Source organism: Dreissena polymorpha, chromosome 15, assembly GCF_020536995.1.
Source record: "Dreissena polymorpha isolate Duluth1 chromosome 15, UMN_Dpol_1.0, whole genome shotgun sequence".
NCBI classification, from domain to species: Eukaryota; Metazoa; Mollusca; class Bivalvia; order Myida; family Dreissenidae; genus Dreissena; species Dreissena polymorpha.
In genome coordinates, this window is record NC_068369.1 from 50,922,129 (window position 1) to 50,928,128 (window position 6,000).

Genomic DNA, 6,000 nt, shown 5'->3' on the forward strand with positions numbered 1-6,000 from the left:
GCAGCTAGAAATTCTCGCATGATTTCTTGGCTTCCTCAACTGACTTTTTTCTCCTGGCAGTATTTGATGTATCATTATGCAGTCAATTTGTTTACTGATAATGACGAACACATATTTTATAGAAAATGTTTAAAGATATATTCATGTTCTGTAATCAAATCCCTTATCATTAAAACAAAGCAACAATTTTTCCCCATACATGTTGCAAACTGACACAGATTGAGCAATATTTAAAGGACACGTTCTTGATCGTTCTTGTTGATGCCCTGTGTTAGTGTCATTTTCTTTACAGATTAAGATGGAACAATATAACATAAATTGGTAAAAAAGCTCGCAATTTATTTTAACAAATATTATTAAAGCGATACTTTACGACTTTTGTATGTGTTAAATTGTAATATATTGATTAAAATATGTTACAATAACGCAAAATAGGCAAGAAAAAATATACATTGAAGACGAATTTCATAAAATGCAGCAAAGACAAATAAGCGCCCTGAGCCGATTGTGACGAATATATTTCGTACATATTTTCCTACAATAACCGAAGCATTCATCTTTTTATTAGGTTCGGAGTTAGTGTTCATGTGTCGTATGAATATATATCTTTGCAGGAAATTAAAATTATCAGTAAAACAAAATTTAGATTCACATCGTACATGCATGATATACATGCTGGCGAACTCTACTGTACAGACATTGTCGATTTCAGAATTAAATATCAGGCTTATTTTGCATTTTTCGACACATGTACTTCTTAACTTTTATTTTATTTATATTGAAATATATGTATAATAAGTTTTTACACGTTTTATATAAATTCATAAATATTTGACAAAATCGTACAATCTCGGGTTTAAAATGGAAATAATACAGTTTATGAAATGACATAAAATAAATATTAAACAAAGATGTCTATTAAAACATGCCTACTTAAAATAATATACAGATTAAATTTGTATAATTTGTAGTTACCGGTATATGTCTGTTTTTGTTTAATTTAAATTTGTTGCTGTGTTAATTTCTTTTAGTTATATCACTGACTTATGTCAGTCAACCTTCTTACAAAATATGTGAACAAGTCCCTTCAAATTCTTACACTTTCTTCCTTCCATGGCCATCCCAGCCCATATGACAATAAAAATGACCCACAGGTCAGTACAGGGGCAAGGTGGGGGCCATCCTTAACATGGTGAGAAGAGGCAGAATGAAAAATACAATGAACAATTATTCAAAGTAAAGTTAAATATATCAATATGCTTAAACAAGGAGTGTATATTGATAGGAGATGAATCGAGTATTTGACCCTTACTGTAGTAAATTCAATCTAATGCAAAAACTATTCATTCGATTTTATTGGTTTATACGTTATCTTGTTGCTTATTAATTCCTCTTTTAAAAAAATATAACTTTTAGTATATTCCCGTTGTTATTAATGGATTTATAGCGAGTTAAACACAAGAAATACATATTTTATGTTTTACCACCGCGCGTTTTACCGTGTTGTGGCTATCGATATTTTACAATTAGCGTACAGCGAAGCGCCGAGGTTATACATTTTGATGTACCCACTCACGTCTTTTGTTAAATTATAGTTTCATTTCTCGGCCGATTTTGACAAATTATATATCATTAGAAAGCTTACATTACGTAGTAAACAGATATATAAATATATATTAAGTTTTTCTTCTGCTTTTGACAGCCCGGCGAGTTACAACTTAAACTTTTGCAAATATCATACCGTTTTGGAGTTTTAGAATCTAGATTTACCGTTGACATGTTCGTACTTAATACCAATTTGTAGCGTTTATATTTTGAGTTCAGTTTTTAAAATTACATCTTGCTTAGGAGAATAGAATTCTGTATACGATAGAAAAAAACATGTTTAAAAACGAAAGTAATTAAGGAATGAAGGCGGAAGAAAGTAGCGCGCGTTCCTAACGCACTGAACTGATGCTACGGTCTTGGCGATTATGCTTTTGTTTAGAAACCGGCCATTGAATTTCCTTTGCCATATTATTATATTTTTTATGGAATATATCGTAGTATTTTGTTCACGTTTTGTTTAGTTATACATTGAATTTTAGTTCCCGTGTGAAAAATGTAAGCCATATAATTTTTCCAAGTTTAAAACCTTTGTCAATAACAATTGTGCCATGTCACGTGCGCAAAGGATTCCCTATAAATCATACATATTAACAATATTTGAAATTAAAATGCATTTCATGAAAAGAAATTATTCAAGCTTTAAAGAAAATTTACACATATAAACGGATAAGAATACAAAAATCTACTCCTAATTGCTGCCCTTGCCCCGCTCTCTGCCAGTACTACAGTACTCAAGTGTTTTCACTTTCGTCACATGATCTTTCTGATTCAAGGTATTTCCATTGTAAGTGCATGCTTAAATCTTACTGTGATATCTTTAAAGTGACTCCTAATTCAAACAAATCTGGATCCCCATGCTGACTTTTTAAACAAAGGATCTCAAGTTTTACTATACAATTTACTGACGGTGCAATGCACTGGTGTGGTTCTTTAGCCGAACTAACGTTACAACACTGGTTTCACAAGTTTCATACTTGTAATTCCTTAACAACAAGCAAATTCGTTGAATTGATATCCCCCTTCTCCTCATTTATATATAGACACCTATGAAGTTTCATTTAAAAAAAACTTAAATAGTTTCTGAGATATAGCTCTAAAAAGTTTGTGGCAGACAGACGGATGAATTGTACTTTTAATATAAAATGTCTGTTAAATGTCAAACAACTTACAAAGGCTGGTTTTGTAAAATAGTGTGGATATATTAGATTTGTGAAATGCTTGCATCAAAACTGTGAAATGGTTGACCCAGGCCACACGCAAAGAAGGAAAAAAGCCCTACAACATTTACAGGTTTTGATAGCAGAATAACTTCATAATGTATTGCAGTATAACCACATAATTTGTCGCAAAATAACCTTCAATTTCAAAATCTGTCTACATTAAATAGGTATAGGTGGTGGAATAATAATAATCAATTAAAGCAAAGTTAAAAATGATTCTGTAAATTGCAGTGGAATTGTAAACTTGTTAAAATCCACTTTATACTGCAATTTGAACCAAAATGTTTGCTCATGCCATTTTAATAAGGCAAAAGGAAATAATTGCTTATATTGAGGTATAAAAACCATTGAAAACAAATGATAAAAAAATTATATGCAGAAATATGCAAGTACTATACTGCCATAGATGATCTAGGAGATAACATAGCACTTGTATGTATTCTATATGATTAAACTATATATGTCAGTCAATTACAAATAATTTGCAAAGTATCTTGTGGAGCTTGCTTAATATTGTATAATAAGTGTACGAACTGAATGTTCTAAAAACAAACCTCTTTAACCATTAATGGGTTTTCATCCTCAAAATACTTTTTCCAAGTATATAATCACAATAATGGTATTGTTAAGTTGAGTGTGTCTTTCAAAATCACTTTAAGTTTCAATAAAACATTTCTCATTATGAATAAAATCTTCCTTGTTGAGGAGAACACTTCTAGTTATTAACTAGTGGTTGAAGTATGCATTCATGACTCTGTATTGAACCACTTGAGAACAATCTACCATTAATCCTCCTCCAGTCTGAATGTTAAATTATTAAAAGTGTTTTTGGAAGAGAGCATAACAATATTGCCAACTAAAATGGTTTTTTTATAGATTAAACAATGTCTAGCATTAATATTTCATGTACAGTAAATTGTGGCCTTCAATTGTTTGCGTAAAATCTACTTAAGTTTACATGGAAGGCAGAATGTTTGCGTGAAATCTACTAATGTCGACATGGGAGGAAGATGCAAATAGCATGAACATACAAACAAGAGGGCCATGATGGCACTGTATCGCTCCACTGCTGAAAAAGGCTGAAACAAATATTCTCTGCATGTGCAAATACTTAAATATAGGCCCTATTTAAGCACATGTACACTTTTGTGACCCCTTGGGCTTGGTCAAATTTAACCCCAGGGGAATAATTTGAGAAAACTTTGTTAAGGACTACTATATCTCACTACATGTACATACAAAATATGGTAGCCCTAGGTCCTAGATTTAAGGACAAGAATATTTTTAAAGTTTCCACAAAATAAGCAAGATATAAGCGTATATTATTTTCAATTTTGTGACCTGCGGGTCAGGCTCAAATTTGACCCAAAGGGCATGATTTGAACAAACTTGGTAGAAGACTATAAGATGTTACTGCATACCAAATTTGGTAGCCATAGTCTGAATCGTTTTCGACAAGATGATTTTTAAAGATTTCACAAAATAGGCGCTTTATAAGCGTTTATTCAATTTTGTGACCCCCCCTCCCCAGGGCAGGGTCAAAGTTCAGGGCCCTAAAAATCTGCGGCCGAATTTCGGCCGCAGTCCCCCACCTGAAAAGTATACTTTTTTCCCCTTTTGGGGGAAAAAACTCCAACTGAAATAAAAAAAAAGATGAGTCTCATGATTATTATATCTCAATTCTATTTCAATTCAATCTTGTCAAACATACTAAATTATGAAAAAAAGAAATGAATATAGTGCAAATATGTACAAATGCAATAATACGAGAGAAAGTAAAAAAAATCCCCCCAAAAACAAAACGCCGCGAAAATTACCCCTCATTAGGGTAGTGACCCGCTTCCCCTAAAATGGATTGAGGGCCATGAAGTTGACCCCAAGGGCCTGATTTGAACAAATTTGGTAGAGGTTTATTAGATGTCATTACATACCAAATTTGGTAGCCCTAGGCCCAATGGTAATGGACGAGAAGATTTTTAAAGTTTTCACAAAAAAGGCCCTATATAAGCGTATGTTCAGATTTGTGACCCCCGGGCAGGGTCAAATTTGACCCAAGGGGCATAATTTGAACAAACTTGGTAGAGAACTATTAGATGTCACTACATACCAAATTTGGTAGCCCTAGCCTTATGGTTAAGGACAGAAGGATTTTTAAAGTTTTCACAAAATAGGCACCATATAAGCATATAATCGATTTTGTGGCCCCCAGGGCAGGGTCAAATTTGAATCCTGGGGCATAATTTGAACAAACTAAGTATAGGACTATACAATGTCACTACATACCAATTTGTGTAGCCCTAGGCCTTATGGTTATGGACACGATTTTTTTTTAAGTTTTCACAAAATAGGCATTATATAAGCATATGTTCAATTTTGTGACCCCCGGAGCAGGTTCAAATTTAACCCCAGGGATAAAATTTGAACAAATTTGGTAGAGGACTATAAGATGTCACTACATACCAAATTTGATAGCCCTAGGCTGGATGGTTATGGACAAGAAGATTTTTGAAGTTCACAAAATAGGACTTATATAAGCATATGTTCAATTTTGTGATCCCCCGGGGAAGGGTCAAATTTGACCCCAGGGGCAAAATTTGAACAAACTTGGTAGAGAACTATAAGATTTCACTTAATACCAAATTTGGTAGCCCTAGGCCCAATGTTTGTGGACAAGAAGGTTTTTAAAGTTTTCATAAAATAGGCCTTATATAAGCGTATGTTCAATTTTGTGAACCCCCAGGGCAGGGTCAAATTTACCCCAGGGGCATAATTTGAATAAACTTGGTAGAGGACTATAAGATGTCACTACATACCAAATTTGGTAGCCCTAGACCCAATGGTTATGAACAAGAAGATTTTAAAGTTTTCACAAAATAAGCCCTTTTTAAGCATATATTCAATTTTGTGACCCCCGGGGCAGTTTCAAATTTGACCCCTGGGGCATAATTTGAACAAACTAAGAAGAGAACTAATACATGTCTATACATACTAAATTTGGTAGCCCTATGCCAAACAGTTATGGACAAGAAGATTTTGAAAGTTTTCACAAAATATGCCTTATATAAGCATATGTTCAATTTTGTGACCCTCGGGGCAGGGTCAAACTTGACCCCAGGGGCATAATTTGAAAAAAACTTGGTAGAGGACTATAAGATGTCACTACATACCAAAT